We start from the raw sequence: 18,552 nt of genomic DNA, 5'->3' as shown, positions 1-18,552 counted from the left end.
CAAAGAAATCCCAGGGCTGATCTCCTTCAGAATGGACTGGTTGGATCTCCTCGCAGTCCAAGGGACTCTCAAGAGTCTTCTCCAACACCACAGTTCAAAAGCATCAATTCTTCGGCGCTCAGCCTTCTTCACAGTCCAACTCTCATATCCATACATGACCACAGGAAAAACCATAGCCTTGACTAGAGGGACCTTTGTTGGCAAAGTAATGTCTCTGCTTTTGAATATGCTATCTAGGTTGGTCATAACTTTCCTTCCAAGGAGTAAGTGTCTTTTAATTTCATGGCTGCAGTCACCATCTGCAGTGATTGTGGAGCCCAAAAAAATAAAGTCTGACACTGTTTCCACTGTTTCCCCATCTATTTCCCATGAAGTGATGGGACCGGATGCCATGATCTTCATTTTCTGAATGTTGAGCTTTAAGCCAACTTTTTCACTCTCCACTTTCACTTTCATCAATAGGCTTTTTAGTCTGCTTTTCTTATCATTCCATAAATCACCACCTCTTTTTGAAGTCCCAGGGCCATCCCATTCCCTGGCCATAATTACCTAACTTGTCCTTGGATCTCATTGTCTTCGTGGGGCTCCTGTACAAACATAACTAGCTGTGTTTTTCTCCTGTTAATTATCTTATGCCAATTTCATTAACAGACCAGCCACAAGAACCTAGAAGGGTAGAGGAAAATATTTCCTTTCCTGCACAAGTAATCCATTGATCTTGTGCAATATGCAAACACTCTATTGGAAACAGATATACAATAACAGATAAGACAAGGGAGTCCCTTGTCTCCAAGGAGCTGTGGTTTGACCAGGAACTGAATAATCTGAAATTGGGATAGGTCCAGAAAGTCCGGAAAGCAAGATTCCTGTAGTCTTAGACTATAATCTGTAGAAGAGCAGCAAGAATAAAGTCTTTGGTGCATCTTTACAACCCAGGGACCAACGCAATGATCCACTCAGTTTGTTGAGTCTAGTGTATTCAGAGCTCTGCAACATCCAATGACAAAGGTTGAGTTCATACAGTGTGTTAAAGTGAATGTTAATTACAACAAGAATGCAAGTAACTGAAGAAACATGTTCTTTTTTTTCTTTTAAGCAGAAGTGAGTTCTTTCAAATGTTACTGTTAATTTTTGCAATTGTGTCTTGAAAGCACTTTCCTGTCAACTTTTTCCATGATTGTGTCAACTCTGGGGAAAAGAGCAACACAGCAGTCTGGTTTTCAAAATTTGTATCAAGTCAAACAACACTTTTCATCCCCACAAAGAAGAGAGGCTCCTCCCTTGCTTAAAGTAGAGTAGGTGATGGGCCAGGTGCTACTTCCTCACCCAGGATCTAATTTTAATTTTTGCTCCAAAATAGTGTATTTAAACAAAATTTTTCATAGAGTGTGTATTTCACAGGATGTGAGAACCCACACCAGCTTCACTGGTCTGGGTGGGGTTGAACTTTCTACCCACAATTCAATTGAACCCACCTGTGCAGTAACTGAATCATCCCACAAGGCAAAACAGGCATGAATGTGTTTGGCTGCGTAGGCAATAGCAATTAAGGACTGGGTCCTGAAGCTTTGTTTTCAGAAGGAAAACACTTGTTTGTGATTCCCTTCCTACCATGATTCTTCCACCCTCTACCTCGCCCCAGCGCAGGTGGGATTCCTGTGTTTTACTTTCCCAAAGCCCCCTTTTGCAATGCATTTGTGATCTTCTGTGATTTTCTGTCTTCTTGCAGTGCAACTTCGGCTAACAGAGGGCTGGTTTACTTGGATCTCATTTACTACAGGATCCTGGATGCCTGGCAAAGTAAGTGCTCAACAAATATGTGTGTTGATGACCAATCTAGTGGGGCTTCCCGGGTGGCTCCACGATCAAGAATCTGCCTGCCAATTCAGGAGATGCAGGTTCAATCCCTGGGTCAGAGAAGATCCCCTGGAGGAGGTAATGGCAACCCACTCCAGTTTTCTTGCCTGAAAAGTCCCACGGACAGAGGAGTCTGGCAGGCTACAGTCCATTGGGCTGCAAAAAAGTTAGACACAACTGATTGACTGAGCACAGATGCACGACCAATTGACTGTCCACTTTCTAGCTGTTAACATATTCGGAAATCAAGAGAGCCCGGCCTTTATTCAGAGCAACTGAGTCCATCTTGACTCTACCTTTTCTAGTTTTTTGACTCTGGAAAATTCACCCAGGCTTTCTGAACTTCATTTTTTCATCTGCAAAATAAAGATGGTAATAATAACATCCTCCTCTGGGGCATTTCTAAGGAGTTAATATGATGATGGACTTGTAAATACTTAGTAGACATTCCAAGTACATCAGCCGAATTTAGTTAAGTGGTGAGTATATCAGTGTGGATGCTATAAAAGACTGTAGAAAATGAGTGGCTTAAAAATTACAGAGACTTCCCTGGTAGCCCAGTGCTTGAGAGTCTGCCTCCCAATGCAGAGGACTTGGGTTTGATCCCTGGTCAGGGAACTAAGATCCCACATGGACTTTAGTGTCTATGAATCCACCCCTGAATTTTGTTTCCTCTTGGCATAGTACCTAATCACTAATCCTCCGGATTAATCAAATGACACACTAATTTCTATGGGTACCTACCAATTCTGGCTTCCCAGGGATGTCATAAGGACACCCACCCAGGCAGAACTTCCAGGAAACTGACCCCAAAATAAAAGTTACCATCAGAGTGGTTGCCAGGGGTGGGATGGGGAAGGAAATAGGGAGTTTTTGTTTCATGAATGTAGAGTTTCAGTTTTGCAAGATGAAAAATTCTGGAGATTGGTGGAACAAAAATGTGAGTATATTTAGTTTTACTGAATTGTGCACTTAAAAATAGGTGATCAGTGTTCACTTTCACTTTTCACTTTCATGCATTGGAGAAGGAAATGGCAACCCACTCCAGTGTTCTTGCCTGGAGAATCCCAGGGACGGGGGAGCCTGGTGGGCTGCCGTCTCTGGGGTTGCACAGAGTCGGACACGACTGAAGTGACTTAGCAGTAGCAGTGGTGACCCAAGGACAAAAGAGTAGATAAAACCCAGGAGGATCTTGGAATGCAGGAATGGAAAAACCAGACCCTTATCATCCTTCCCTCCCCCATGTTGTTACTATTAATGGATTTCAGGTCCTCCTGAGCAGTATAACCTGTCTCCCCTGCAACCCCATAGGGAGAAGGTATTTGCTTTACTCTTCCCCCTACCAGTATACATGCCTCATCCAATCAGCAAATGACCCACAAGACCCCTATCCCACTCCTTGTACCATGGCTGTAAAAGTGGACTGTGTTCACTAAGGGTTCACTAAGGACCCCTGTTCAACGTCGGTTCTCCCTTGAGCTGGCCTGCTGTTGTAACAGCGTCTCCCACTCTAATAAACTTTATTTCCCTCTCATTCTGTCTCATGTCGAAATTCTATTCCAACCCACGCCCGGACCATGACAGTCAGTACGTTTTATGTTATGCATATTTTTTACCACAATGTTTAAAAATGTAATCATTGAAAGTCTCCACCAAACATTCAGTAAAAGGGGGAGACCTCCAAGGTATAAAGATACTGCATTTTATGACACATTGTATTTAAAGCTTAGGTGTTATTATCACCTCTGGAATTTTTATAGCTACAGAGAAACATCGATCTGTAGGGTCAAACAGGAATAAAATATCATCCAAATATTTCACATTCCCAGACAAAAATGGAGCTTAGAAAAATTAGTGTCCACACTATAAAACAGTGTGTGAAAGTTATTAGATGCACAAAATACATGGACCCAAATTAGCTATAATGTTGTAGCCACGCGTTCCGGGAAACAAACTCACTCAGAAGAACAATGCAGATAGTGGATGCAGTTTATTACACTGGTGGGCCCAAGGCAGAGGCTCCTCTTAACCAAGGACCCCAACCAGTTTTTGTGAAAACCTTATATACCCTAAGTGTTTGTGCTCAAACCCATCTCCCCAAATTCCTTGAAACTAGTCTGGACACGGTAAAAGAGAGATACGATCAAAGTTAACCCATGATTCATGTGTCACAAGCCTAGATAATTAAACAGTGGACATTTATCAATAGGCCTGTGGTCATACCCCATAAGCATAATGGGATTTACGACTTTGTTCTGTTACAGAGATAATTAGCATATTCTTTTAGGTAAAGGAGAGTCTAGGTACAGGTCCTGAGGCTCCTACATCCGGGGGATCTGGTTTTCCAATTGGTATGTTGTTTCCATAGATACTGGGCATATAGCTCAAAGTCCACAGTCCAGCCCAAGATGGAGTCTGTCTGTTTCCTCCTTCAACAACACTTATGGGATTTCCCCCAGCCTTATTCACATATCACTGACATATAACATTGAGTGAGTGTAAGGTGTGCAAACTGTTGAGTTGATACACTTACCTATCGGCAAAGATTGCCACTAACACTTCCATCAAGTCACACAATTACAGCTTCTTTTCTGTGCTGAAAACATATAAGATCTACTCTCTTAACAGCTTTGAAGTGTGCCACACAGAATTAATAGTGTTTGGGTTTTGAACAAAAGTTGGTTAACTGGAAACTTGTCTAGCAACAACTACAGACCTGTGGGGTAGAATACACACACCTGGTTTTTCCACCGTTATCATTCAACATCTCCATTCAAGTTAGTCTGCTGAATTTGCATGCCTTTTGTCTTCTTGCTTCACAGAGCAAGGTTACCTAGAGCTAACAGAAATAGGAAAAGTTTCAGTGTTTACATTTCCCTTCTTTAGAAATCCAAAGACTTTCATCCATAAGCTTTGCCACTTTTCATATTTACACAATTGTTTCCGTGGCAGCCACACTGTAATGAGAGCAATTTACAGTTAATCCAGGGCTTTCTCGCATTCCTTTCTCAGTTTTGCTTCTTAAAGCATAGGGCATCATTGCCCTGCCTCCTTTACAAAAATGTTCTCTACAGCTTGTCTCCAGCTGTGGGTTTTTTTTTTTTTTTGGAGGGCATTTCCTCCTCCTTCTCTGGCTCTATCCTTCCTGTTACCTTTGTCACTTGGTTTTCTCCTCTATTCACTCAGTGAATATTTCCAGAGGGGCTGCAATGTTCTCCCAAGAGGGAGCAAATGGATGTGGAGCCTGCTCCCTTGGGGGTGCCCCTGAGACCAGAGAGACAGGTGTGGATCAAATCAACACAGGAACAAAGGTGGACTTGCAATAGCAGTTCATGATGGGGGCACTGGGCCAAGGGGAGATCAGGGAAGGCAACTGGGTCTGAGATCTGAAGGATGGGTAGGTATCTGTGGACCAGGTGAAAGGGTGAGGCCAGAACCCCAGTGCTCAGTCTCAGGCAGCACCATCTTCACCCATGTCCTTAACTTGCATAGTGCTTGCTGGTTTACAACCACAACCACAACCACTCAGACATCACGCTTATGTTCTGTGGAGTGGAGGGCAGGCGCTAATATTAATAGCTCTTTGTGTAACTGAGGACACATACAAGGTTCATTAAAGCCATTGAATGGTGTACCCAGAATGACGTGGTCTGGAAGTGGTCACTGGAGTGACCACTGGACTAACCTCAGGTCTCCAACCATAACTCCTGGGAATATCATTTTCTCTTCCGTGGTGACTCAGTCATTCATAACATCTCAACAGAAAGTTCTCAGACCCACTTCTCTGGTCCTACCAGAGAATGAAAAGTGCATTTTTTCACATTAACAGCTGGATATTTCTACATGGGCATCCCCCAAAAATGTCACTTAAATAAAACATCAAAAACTGTTGTTGTTGTTGCTCAGTTGCTAAGTGGTGTCTGACTCTGCAATTCCATGGACTGCAGCATGCCAGGCTTCCCTGTCCTTCACTGTCTCCTGGAATTTCCTCAAACTCATGTCCATTGAGATGGTGATGCCATCCAACCATCTCATTCTTTGTAATCGCCTTCTCCCCCTGCCCTCAATCTTTCCTAGCATCAGGGTCTTTTCTAATGAGTTGGCTCTTCACATCAGGTGGCCAAAGTACTGGAGCTTCAGCTTTAGATACTATTTCCCTTTTTCATAGTTTTCTTAACCTAATATTGGACAATTTATCTTTCCCAATGAACTATATGATCATTTTATCTAATTCTAAGAAAGAAAAAAAAAAAAAAAAACCTTGTTTTCATTCTAATGGAACTGCATGAAATCAATTTTAAAAGCATTGACTTTATTATAAGATTTCTCATCCAAAAACATGAACATCTTTTCCAGCTATTCAGATTTTTTTCTGTTTTAACAAGACAGTAAGATTTTTTTTCTCTATATTTTCTGTTATTTTCTTATTAGAATTATTCCTAAGTAGTTTATAGTTTTCATCACTATTATAAATGGAAAAAAATATGTTCCCATTTTTACTTTTTGCTGGTTCTTATTAGAGCAGAAACCTAAAGGAGATCAGTCCTGGGTGTTCATTGGAAGGACTGATGCTGAAGCCAGAACTCCAATACTTTGGCCACCTCATGCGAAGAGTTGACTCACTGGAAAAGACCCTGTTGCTGGGAGGGATTGGGGGCAGGAGGAGAAGGGGACGACAGAGGATGAGATGGCTGGATGGCATCACTGACTCGACATGAGTTTGGGTAAACTCTGGGAGTTGGTGATGGACAGAGAGGCCTGGCGTGCTGCAATTCATGGGGTCGCAAAGAGTCGGACACGATTGAGCGACTGAACTGAACTGAACTTATTAGAGCAGAAAAGACCTTTTGGTTTCTGTATGTTTATCTAGTATCCATCCACCTTATCACATTCTCTTAAGATAATATTTGCCATTGGTTTGGAATAAATAGTCTTTTGCCTGGTTAAATAATTTTCTTTTATACCTACCTGCTTAGAATTTTTATTCCGATTGAATGGTTGTTGAATTTAAGCAAGTGCTGTTAGAATATCTGCTGATGTTTTCTCTTAGTTTATCAGTGTAATAAATTATGGTGATGGACTTAGAGACTGACCCACTCATGCAGTTGTGGAATAAACCTTGCTTATTTATTGTCTTTTATTCTTTTGATATAATGTACAAAGAAGTCTTCTATAATTTTCCTCTCTAAATCATCAGTGATATTAATCTATAATTATAATTAGTGATTAAAAATAATCTATACATTTTTTTCTTTCTTAAATTTTGGTGTTAAAATTACAGTGGCTTCAAAACATCATTTTAAAAGACTTTTCTATGGCTTGGAGGAGTGGCTGAATTTCCATTTCTAACCAGCTCCCAGGTGATACTAATACTACCAGTCCAGGAACACACTTTGAGGAGCAAGGGTCTAAATTACTTAGCACTGGAATTGTCAGACATTTAGAGATAGATTAAAGCCCAACTCTGAGGCCATCGGGCCCTAGAATCTTTTCAGTATTGACCTCCAAGCACATTATTGTTGTTCTGTTTTGTTTTTTCCGTCTTCTTGGGTCTGTTTTAATAGCTTGTGTTTTGCCAGGAAATCACACATTTCTGTAGGCTTTCATAATCATTGCTATAGAGTTGCCTATAATGAGTCTCTCAAATTTTTGAATTTCTCACATACCTATGGTCATGACTTTTTCTCTCATTCCTAACTTCTTTTATTTCCTTCTCTTTTTTGACCTCGTCAACTTTGCGCATTTTCTGTCTGTTTTATATATAGTTTACTAGTCTATTCACTAACTTTTGGAGTTATTTCCAGCAGATTCTAATTTGTCCTTCTTACTAATACTATTTTAATATATTATTTTTTCTATATCATTAATTTCAACTTTTACCTTTGTCGATTGATTTCAATTTCGTGTTTTCTTTTTCTAACTTTTTTAAGATGAATATTTAGTTTCTTTTTTTTTTTTTTTGGTTTTACTTTTAAATTATGAAGGCATTTTAGAGCTCTAAATGTTCCTTTTAATACTGTTTTCAGGGTCCTATTAATCTCAATAAAAGTGGATTATTTTTCCTTGGTTTCTAGAGAGTTTTTCCTACTTACATCATTCTTGTGAAAATTACAAGTGTCAATATATGTAAAAAGAGTAGTTGCCCTGCTGTTTTTGGTGTAAGCAAATGTGGGTGTTAACTACTGTTATTATTTACCTATTTATTAGAGACGATCTGAGAGGACAAGTCTGGACCTGTTGGTGGCCCCTGTACCTCCACATGAAGTTTGAGAAGGAATGAAGTTGGCATGAAGCAGAGCAGAACCAAGACCACTGGGCCTTGGTTACATGGTTGGACCTGGAGCAAGTTGGTCCCAAAATTGGTTGCACCCAAGATTTTTCAGATATGAGGCAATAAATTTCCTTTTTTGCTTAATATGATCTTCTCTGGTAGCTCGGGCATAAAGAATCCACCTGCAATTCAGGAGACCCCAGTTCAATCCCAGGATCAGGAAGATCCCCTGGAGAAGGGACAGGCTACCCACTCCAGGATTCTTGGCCTCCCTGGTGGCTCAGACAGTAAAGAATCCACCTCATGTCTGACTTTTGTGACTCCATGAACTGTAGTCTGCCAGGCTCCTCTGTCCATGGGATTCTCCAGGCAAAAATACTGGAGTGGGTTGCAATTTCCTTCTCCAGGGGATCTTCCTAACCCAGAAATCGACCCTGGGTCTCCGGCATTGCAAGCAGATTCTTTACCAACTGAGCTATGAGAGAAGCCCATGACTAACACTTAATATTTACAGTTAATATTCTGTGATTGCAGTCAGAAAGAGTCTTAAACGATACAACTGCCAAGCAGTGTCCCAGGATAGAAACTTGAGATCCATTTCAATTTTGCTGTCTCACTGACCATATTCCATATAGCAAGTCTGCGGATTCTACTTCTTAAATTTCTTTTCGTTATGATTCCTTTTCCCCACTTCCTTAATTCAAGGGAGAAGGGAGGAAAAAAGCAGTGTTTGCTGAATACTTATAGACATATTTATAGACTGCTAGGTAGTGGTGGTATGACTACATGACTTTAGTCACAAAGTCAAGTCTGACCCTTGTGACTCTTCAGACTGTAGCCTACCAGGCTCCTCTGTCCATAGGATTTCCCAGCAAGAATACTGGCGTGGGTTGCCATTTCCTTCTCCAGGGATCTGACTTGGATCAAACCCAAGTCTCCTGCATTGGCAGGCGGATTCTTTACCACTGAGCCACCAGGGAAGCTCAAACTACTAGGACACGTTCACTATTTAATCCCAACAGTAACCCTATGAAGAATTTGAAGAATTTGAAGCAGAGATGGTGACTAACTAGACCAAGGTCACACAGTGAGCCAGCAGTGATTCTAACTCCAGAAGCCGTACTGGGCACCACTATCATGGATAAGCATTTACTGTCTTGATAAACATTTACTCAGTGAGTAACCCCAGAAGCAATAGTTATAGAACTCCACCCCAGGCAGTGCCCATATGACACAGGCCAGTGGCTACTTAGTCCTTTTTGAAAATGGCAATGACTCTCCAAAGCAATCTAGTCAATACCCAACCTGATCACTTTTCTCAGAGAATTTGTCATCAACCACTAAATCTCCACATTCTCAGCCCCAGAGCTTGTGGAACCTGTTTGCAAAGAAAAGAGCAACACCAGCCAGGTTGTGGCCACGCCACATCTTTTGATCAAAGAAAGACAAAAAAAAAAAAAGGCCTGGTGATTTTCTCAGCAGGAGTTCACACACACACATACACACACACACACACACACACACACACACACATCTTTCACAAGTCTGTCTCCTTGAAAATATAGTTCTTGGACTTCCCTGGTTGTCCAGTGCTTAAGAAGCTTTCTGTCAATGCAGGGGACATGGGTTCAAGTCCTGGTCCGGGAAGATTCCGCATGCTGCAGGTCATCTAAGCCTGTACATTGCAAATACTGAAGCCCAAGCACCCTAGATCCCATGATGTGCAACAAGAGAAGCCACTGCAATGAGAAGCCCGTGCACCACAGCTCGGGAGTAGCCCCCGCTTGCTGAAACTATAGAAAGCCTACACAGTAATGAAGATCCAGCACAGCCATAAATAAATACACAAATTTTAATATATATATAGTTCTTTAAGGAGTCTTTTCTGTTGTTTTTGTTTTTAATTTTTTAAATGTTTGGCCACACAGCACATAGGATCCCTGACCAGGGATCGAACCCACACCCCCTGCAGTGGGAACTCGGCATCTCAACCACTGGACCACCACAGAAGTCTCTGTGGAGCCTTTCCTGAATAGTCCTATAAACCTCTCTCTGCTGCCATTCCAGGACTCCTCACATAGACCATCTGAACACTTCCTACTTCTACAGATGCTCCTTTCACTTCCTCAAATCCACCGAGCTCATGCCGGGACTTTTGCCCTCTCTGGGAATGCTCCTCCCACCCATCCACACAGCCACCTCCCGATCCTCCTCGGGTGTCTGCTCCAGGGAGGCCTCCCCTGCCCATCCTGTCTGAGGTAGGTCCTGGCTTCCCCGACTCCCTCTTTCAGAACCACAGCCCCCTGATGACTGTCTTTGCAACCCTTTAGAACAATACACAACAGTTTTATTCACTTGGATGTTGACTTGGGGTTTGTTTGTGTTTGCATGTTTTTTCTTTCCTCTTTCTCCTTTACTAGGATAAAACCAAATGGGCATCTTGAGAGCAGGAAACCTGTTTGTTGCTCTTATATCGCTGGTACATCACACAGTCCTGTTGTATAGCAAGGACTTAGTATATATGTATATGTTTGGTGAATGAATGAATAAAAGAATCAGAGACTAGAATATAGAACCTGGGGGGCCTGATTTAACTCAATCACAGATGACTTGGTGGGTCCCTTTTTAAAATGTTCAATTGGTATAAATGGGCAGAACGCATGAAGTTCCCAAATCCTGGATCCTTCCCCATTTGATGGAATTCAATTAATCCCTGGGTGATTCTTTTCCTGTTTCTGTGTGACTGGCTCAGCGAATGAGTGAGTGAGTGCTCAGTCATGTCCAACTCTGTGACCCCGTGGACTATAGCCCACCAGGCTCCTCTGTCCCTGGGATTTTCCAGGCAAGAATGATGGAGTGGGTTGCCATCTCCTCCACCAGGGGATCTTCCTGACCCAGGGATTGAAACCACGTCTCCTGAATTGGCAGGTGGATTCTTTACTACTGTGACACCTGTGGCTGGCTCGGACCATAACTCTAAAGACATTTTAATGTGACCCCACGGGCCCCTGAATTTCACTCATGCCAGTGACAGAGGCCTCCCCCTGTCCTTCAAAGGCTCAGTGTCCAGCTGGAGAGTGGGGCAGGTGAGATGTCCTACTGTGGAGGAGAGGGGTACACAGATGGCTTTGAAAGAACCTTAAAAAAAGGGCTTCATCCTGGGAAAGGGTAGGGGTGAGAGGGGAGGGAAACGCGACTCTATTGCATATTGTCCATGTATCCAGGCTCTCCCATATTATCTTATTTAATCCTCACCAGGGTCCTGAAATGTGGATGTTTTCACCACTGTTTTATAGTTATAAGACTCTTATAGTTAAGAGTCATAGTGGAAAAATACAGACTTTTATGTCAGATAAGCCTGGATTCACATTCCACCCTTTCAGATTAGCTGCTGTAGGGCCCTTGGAAACTATTCAACTTCTCTGGACTCAGTTTCCTTATTATTAGTAGTAGTAGTAACAATGACAGTTGCTATGAATGTCAAATGATGAAGATATATGACATTAGTTGAAATGATTTTGTGCTTTAAGCACATGCTAGAGATTTAATGCATTACAGCCTTTTTTGTGAAGAGATTTGCCCAAGATCCACAGAATAAGTAGCCTAGAACTTGATGACCTCTTGCTTTGACTCTTGGGAGTCCCTTGGACAGCAAGGAGATCAAACCAGTCAATTCTAAAGGAAGTCAACCCTGAATATTCATTGGAAGGAGTGATGCTGAAGCTGAAATTCTACTACTTAGGCCACCTGATGCGAAAAGTCAACTCATTGGGAAAGACCCTGATGCTGGGAAAGATTGAAGGCAGGAGGAGAAGGGGGTGGTGGAGGACGAGATGGTTGGATGGCATCACCGACTCAATGGATATGAGTTTGAGCAAACTCTGAGAGATAGTGAAGGACAGGGAAGCCTGGTGTGCTTCCATGGGGTCCCAAAGAGTCGGACATGACTGATCATCTGAACTGAACTGAACTGAAGGAACAGCAAAAGGATATTTTCTTTCTTTCTTTCTTTTTTAATACTGGAGTGGGTTGCCATTTCCTTCTCCACGGGGTCTTCCTCACCCAGGGGTGGGACCTGTGCCTCCTGCACTGGCAGGCAGATTCCTTACCACTGAGCCGCCAGGGAAGGATATTTTCTATATGGGCCACACGGCGTGTCTCACTTCCCAGGTCATACACTCTCCTAGGACGGGAACGATATCACCGCCCATTCTGGCTGAGTGCTATGGTTTCAGCTCACACTCCAGTCTTCTACAATAAGGTCATATCGATTATGCCGATACCTGGGTTTTCTACTCAGTGGTATGTATGAGGTATGGGGTCTCTGTGACCCCGTGGACTATAGCCCACCAGGCTCCTCTGTCCCTGGGATTTTCCAGGCAAGAATGATGGAGTGGGTTGCCATCTCCTCCACCAGGGGATCTTCCTGACCCAGGGATGGAACCCAAGTCTCCTGCTTTGCAGGCAGAGTCTTTACTACTGAGCCACCAGGGAAACCCTGCACCTTCTCTTTCTATGAAATTGTCCCTGCAGTGATCTCCATGACGACAGTCTTGCCTTCTGGAATCCAGGCTCCACACCAGCACCAGACGGGTGACTCCAAAATTGCCACTGTCCTTCTCTGCACCCCTAACCTTCAATAGCTTCTCTTGTCTCTCATTGGCCATCCAGCGCTTTAGCTTAGAAAACAATCTGACAAAAAGGAAATCTAATATGTCTTTAGCATTTTTGAATCATAAGGCCAGCTGCTCAATTCTCACTTTTAAACATGTCAAGATCCTTAAATGCCTTAGGAAATAGATGAATTCTAGAAATCCTAAATAAATAAAACTTGGACCTTCATAAGACGTGTTGTTGCCCAATCATAGATAAATCTTGCTGTCTAAGGAAGCAGTATTATCAGGCAAATGTCGCATAAAATAAATGTAATCAGATGAAACAGAGTGTCCACTTTCTTAAATGGAGAAACACTGACCACCCCAACCCACTCCAAGCAGTAAAGACAGGCTTGCTTGCTTTCCTCCAGTCCCACCTCCTAACTTTCCACACCTCCTTCCCACCCAACCCCGCCTTAACTGATGACAGCCCTGGGCTACAGAACAAAAGTGCGGTGTTCCAGAGGTTTTTCCTGCTGATCTGAGCTGCTGTCCTCTGCAGTCAGCCTGTGTGTGGTGAGTATTTTTGCAATAACTTTAATGTTGCAAACTTCTTGTCTTTCTCTTTCATCCTCTTTCAAAAGAAAATTATTTTAATAAATTATTGAGCCAGTAAATTCTTATCATATAACTAATATAAGGTAGAATTGAATAATAAGTGAATTTTTGTTAAAAGCCACATGTCTGCAACATGTAATTGTCTTTTAAATTAAATTTGATGGGGCGATTCATAAGATCGTGTATATAGACTGTCTCTTAAAGATGAAGAGACATTTTTTAAGTGAAAAAATATTCTTAGTTATAAAGAAGAAATTAAGATGGGTTGTTTAAGCAGATTATTCTAAATTCCTTCTAGAAACTTTGTTATTTTGTAATTAGTTTCAAGACTTGCTGTGGAAATTACCATTGCTAGATTTTGCAGTTTATTATTACTTTACTGTCTGAAGTTAATTCTCTCTGTTTTTGTATAACAAAAACACATTTTTGAGATCATCACAGTCTGGCCATTTGTCACCTTTCCTGATTTGCATTGTTGTTATTATGGGCAATATTACCAAGGCAAATCTTAGTATTTTCACTGTTGAGGGAATGATTAATTCTTCTCACGTGTATGATTTAAAGAAAGGGGTCAGGGAGAAAAGTTTTTTTTTTTTCTTTTTTATTTCTTAAAGATGGTCGATAAAATGCATGACATCTAGATGGATGTCTGGTCTCGAGACTTTGAAATTGTGCACATGAGACTTACTGTTTCTGTATTCGTACATTTGTTCATTGAGCCTCTACTCTGTTTCAGGCATCGTGTTAGGATAAAAAGATGAGTGGCCAGAATCCATAGAGCTCAAACTCCAGTAGAGGCAAGGGACCTGAAAACAGCTGATCTTAAAACATCAGGTCAGACGCTCACACTCAACCACACAGTCGTGTCTGACTCTTTGCAACCCCATGGACAACAGCCCGCCAGGCTCCTCTGTCCATGGAATTCTCCAGGCAAGAACACTGGAGCAGGTTGCCATTTCCTTTTTCAGGGCATCTTCCCAACCCAGGGACCGAAACAGCATCTCCTGCTTCTCCCACATTCGCAGGCAGATTCTTTACCACTTGAGCCACCTGGGAAGCCTTGAGAGGCCTAGTGTGGGTGTGTGAGTCACACAGTCGTGTCTGACTGTTTGCGATCTCATGGACTATAGCCTGCCAGGCTCCTCTGACGATAGAATTCTCCAGGCAAGAATATAGGAGTGGGTTGCCATTCCCTTCTCCAGGGGATCTTCCCCACCCGGGGATTGAGCCCAGTTCTCCTGCATTGTGGGCAGATTCTTTACTGTCTGAGCCACCAGGGAAGCCCTCCGAGAGGCCTTTTGTTGTTGTTCAGACACTCAGTCATGTCCCACTCTGTGACCCCATGGACCGCAGCACACCTGAACTGAAGGCTTCCATGTCCTTCATCACTCCCGGAATTCGCTCAGATTCCTGTCCACTGAGTCAGTGACAAGGTCTTAAACACACTGAAAAACGTGTGGTATGCTATCTACATTCCTCCATATGTAAAGAAGTCCAGTGTAATTTGATTATTTCCGTCAAAGATTACCTTTATTTGAGGAAGGAGAATAAATATTTTTCCTTTATTTTATTTCACTTTATTGCAGCCCTGAGGATATGCTTAGTTTAGCTCTTTCGAGGCCATCCAAAGCAATCCATCGGAAGACCCACCCCAGTGCACTTCCATGTATTAGCAAAATGCAGAGGAAGCCAAGAGTACTGAACAAGCATCATTGTTCAGCCATCAGTTTTATTGAGGAATTGGCACTTAACGCTACTTATAAACTCATTTGGGTTTAATGGGGATGGGGTGGGAGGCAGTGAGAATGGAGATAAATGTGCCTGTGCGTTTTTAACGTCTGCCCCTCTTAGTGCATAGATTGTGTAGGGAGGTGAGAACAAAGATAAATGTGTGTGTGCAGATAAATGTGTGGGTCCGTTTAACGGCTGCCCCTCCTAGTGCATAGATCATTTTCTGGAAGAAGACATCCAGAGGCTTTTAGGAGAACAAAAGTTTGATAATTAAGTGTATTGGTTCCTGCTTTTTTTCCCAAGTTAAGTTTGTCAACATTTAAGTGTTCCGCGGCCACCAGCTAATAGTATTTTCACTGAAGTTTTGAGATCCATTTATATTGACTAGAGCACTCAGAAATGGTTTTAGTTATTGTCTTAGAAAGTATTGGATAGGACTTGCTCAAGTTTTGGATTACAGCTGTTGCTGCTGTTGTTTAGCTGCTAAGTCATGTCCAACTCTTTGGTAAACCCATTGCAGCCCATCAGGCTCCTCTGTCCATAGGATTTTCCAGGCAAGAATACTGGAATGGGTTGCCATTTCCTTCTCTAGGGGATCTTCCCAACCCAGGGATCGAACCTGTGTCCCCTGCATTGGCAGGTAGATTCTTTACCACTGAGCCACCAGGGAAGCTCTTGGGTTACGGACACCACCCAAATTCACCATTCTGTAACTTTTGACCCTTGATTTTATGGCTAATGACCAGCACTATCTTAACCCTCTTTTCTTCCATCACCAATGCAATTTGTGGGCATTGAGTGGGGTGGAGGGCTCTTCCTGCTGCCTCCCCCCACAACCCCATCCCTTGCTAATAGCACAAAATCTAAAATTATTTAGCAAAGTTGCTGCTGCTGCTAAGACACTTCAGTCGTGTCTGACTCTGTGCGACCCCATAGACGGCAGCCCACCAGGCTTACCCGTCCCTGGGATTCTTCAGGCAAGAACACTGGAGTGGGTTGCCATTTCCTTCTCCAATGCATGAAAGTGAAAAGTGAAAGTGAAGTCGCTCAATCGTGTCTGACTCTAGCAACCCCATGGACTGCAGCCTACCAGGCTCCTCTGTCCATGAGATTTTCCAGGCAAAAGTACTGGAGTGGGGTGCCATTGCCTTCTCCTAGTAAAGTTGACTGTTGACCAAAACAGACTTTAAAAAATCAGCTAAGTCCCTTCAAGATGTTTGTGCTGAAGTGAATGGAGCTATTAGCTGTAAATGATCTTCAACCCATGTGACTCAAAGGACAGATGATTCCAGTTCTAATTTAAGTTGCAGCAAGTTTTAAATTACAGTCCTGTACTTCTTAGGTCTTCTGGTTCTTCTAGCCAAGATATTAATTCTGAGACAGTTACAAGTTTGCTATGCTGATAAGACCAGATAATAGATATTCCAAACATGGGTGGAGATAAGCCCTCTGCAAGTCCAGGAGCTGGTGATCCCCTCTTCTCTTTCTGGGATTCTCCCCTGCTGAGTTCCTATTGGAGACAAAGATTTCCAAGAAAGAGGTGAAGAGACAGCAGATAGAATAAAGGCAAGACATGAGTCTGGGAAAATAATTGCCTAAGGGAGGAATCTGATTTTAGATGAGAGTTTTCATAGCTGTATATGACTTAAAACTTCTAACTCAAGGATCCATTCACTCAACCAATAATATTTCAGCCTTTTATTCTGCAGACAGAAATAAATTGGGGGATGAGCTGGAAGAACTCAAACTCTTTCTTGGAAAGACTCTTTCTGTTCCTTTACACCAACTCAAGAGTCACGGTAGAAGTTTTAACTAATTAGATAATAATTCTGAGCTAGAGCCCAATGATTGGATCCCAATTCTAAAAGAGATAAATGCTCACTCCCCAGTTATAACAAAAAAGAAAACAGCCTTCTTTTCCCTGTAGGAAAAGTGTTTTACTGCCACATTTGGGAGTAAACTCATTAAAATGTGTTCCTACACACACAAACCAAATTTTTATTGGATTAAATGGAAGGACATACATCACAGATGTCAACAGTAGTTCATCTTTGGACTTCCCTGGCAGTCCAGTGGTTAAGACTCCGTGCTTTCACTGCCAGGGTACAGGTTTGATCCCTGGTCAGGGAACTAAAGGTCCCGAGTGCCGTGTGCCCCCCTAAAAAAAATAGTGGTTAGCCTTGTATGCTGGATTTAAAAGAAACATTTTCTTTTGACATTTTTGTGATATTTAGATTTATGTTCATTGATTGTACCGTTTGAACTAAGTTTTAAAAATTATACATGTTTGGGGTGAAAAATTAAGTGGGAGGGGAATTTGAAATTAGAGGGGAAATGTGTGTTTTATCTTTGTGTAAAAGACTTACGCTCCATTACTTCAGTACTCAAATCATCATTTTGGATAGACTTCCTTCAATAATTATGATAATTTAATTCTCAGCTCTCCCTGTACCCTGGAATCACCTAGAAAGTTTTAAAAATATCAATTCCAAAGCCTCCTTCACTTACACCAATGGAGCCAGAATCAGAATGAAGCCAATTAGTCAACTTATTATATAATCTAAGGGTCCGTATTGTAATTTTTGTCTTCATAGCATTGACCAGAAGGTTTGTTCTTGTTGTTTAGTCGCTAAGTCATATTGACTTTTTTGAGACCCCATAGACTGTAACCTGCCAGGCTCCTCTATCTGTGGGATTTCCTGAGCAAGTATACTGGAGTGGGTTGTCATTTCCTTCTCCAAGTAATCTTCCCAAACCAGGGATCGACTCTGCATCTCCTGCTTTGGCCGGTGGATTCTTTACCGCTGAGCCATCAGGGAAGCCCACCCAGGAAGTCATATTACCTAAAATGAGAGTCCATGAGCATTTTACTGCTTTCTTCTATTATCACAATGGGTGGGTATCAGCAGCACCTGGTGTAAAAGTTTTTCAGCTCTCTGGCGTAGAACTTGGACTTCGATCAGTTGTACAGTCAAATGTGATTCATTGGTGTGTGCGAAAGATGCACTGCTCAATAAAACACCAGCTTGTTTTAAATGGATATTTAAATGCCAGTCATAGCCCATGTTGGCCAAGTCTCCTTTCTAAGCTTCCCCACTGGTCACTTGCTAAAGCAGTTTTATTAATAGAATGGATTTATAAGGAAAACACATTCTTTCCTGCAGGTATGCCTTTAGCTTATCTCCATGTTGAATTAGGATGGCCATCAACTCACCTCCACACTTCTATTCAGGTGCATGTTCTGTTTGCATCTTTTAGTTTTTATGACACTACATTTGCTTTATATGCTTTTCTTCTGCGTACCTGTTGCTACGTGTAATAGGCAGCCCTCGATGGGTATCTGAACTCAGATTCTTGCCAAAGACTTCTAATTTAGCCTCTGCTGTTGCTGCTAAGTCACTTCAGTCATGTCCAACTCTGTGCGACCCCATAGACAGCAGCCCACCAGGCTCCCCCATCCCTGGGATTCTCCAGGCAAGA

The 18,552-nt window shown here is 42.3% G+C and overlaps 1 protein-coding gene and 1 long non-coding RNA gene across 2 annotated transcripts in view; both read left to right on the top strand.

The window, feature by feature from the left end:
- The first annotated feature begins 406 nt into the window (after positions 1–406).
- Positions 407–8,272, top strand: LOC113894465. The gene is made up of 3 exons (XR_003511596.1): positions 407–1,647; positions 1,730–1,800; positions 8,065–8,272. It is a non-coding gene; the product is annotated as an uncharacterized LOC113894465 (long non-coding RNA).
- Positions 8,273–13,195: 4,923 nt separating this feature from the next.
- The window catches only part of LOC113894462 (placenta-specific gene 8 protein-like), a 30,803-nt gene continuing 25,446 nt past the window's right edge, over positions 13,196–18,552 (top strand). The window contains exon 1 of the mRNA XM_027544916.1: positions 13,196–13,299. The gene's annotated coding sequence lies outside the window, so the exon portion shown is untranslated. The remainder of the gene's footprint in view (positions 13,300–18,552) is intronic.

Source organism: Bos indicus x Bos taurus, chromosome 6, assembly GCF_003369695.1.
Source record: "Bos indicus x Bos taurus breed Angus x Brahman F1 hybrid chromosome 6, Bos_hybrid_MaternalHap_v2.0, whole genome shotgun sequence".
In the NCBI taxonomy this organism is placed as follows: domain Eukaryota; kingdom Metazoa; phylum Chordata; class Mammalia; order Artiodactyla; family Bovidae; genus Bos; species Bos indicus x Bos taurus.
This window is presented reverse-complemented; position numbering and strand designations above follow the sequence as displayed.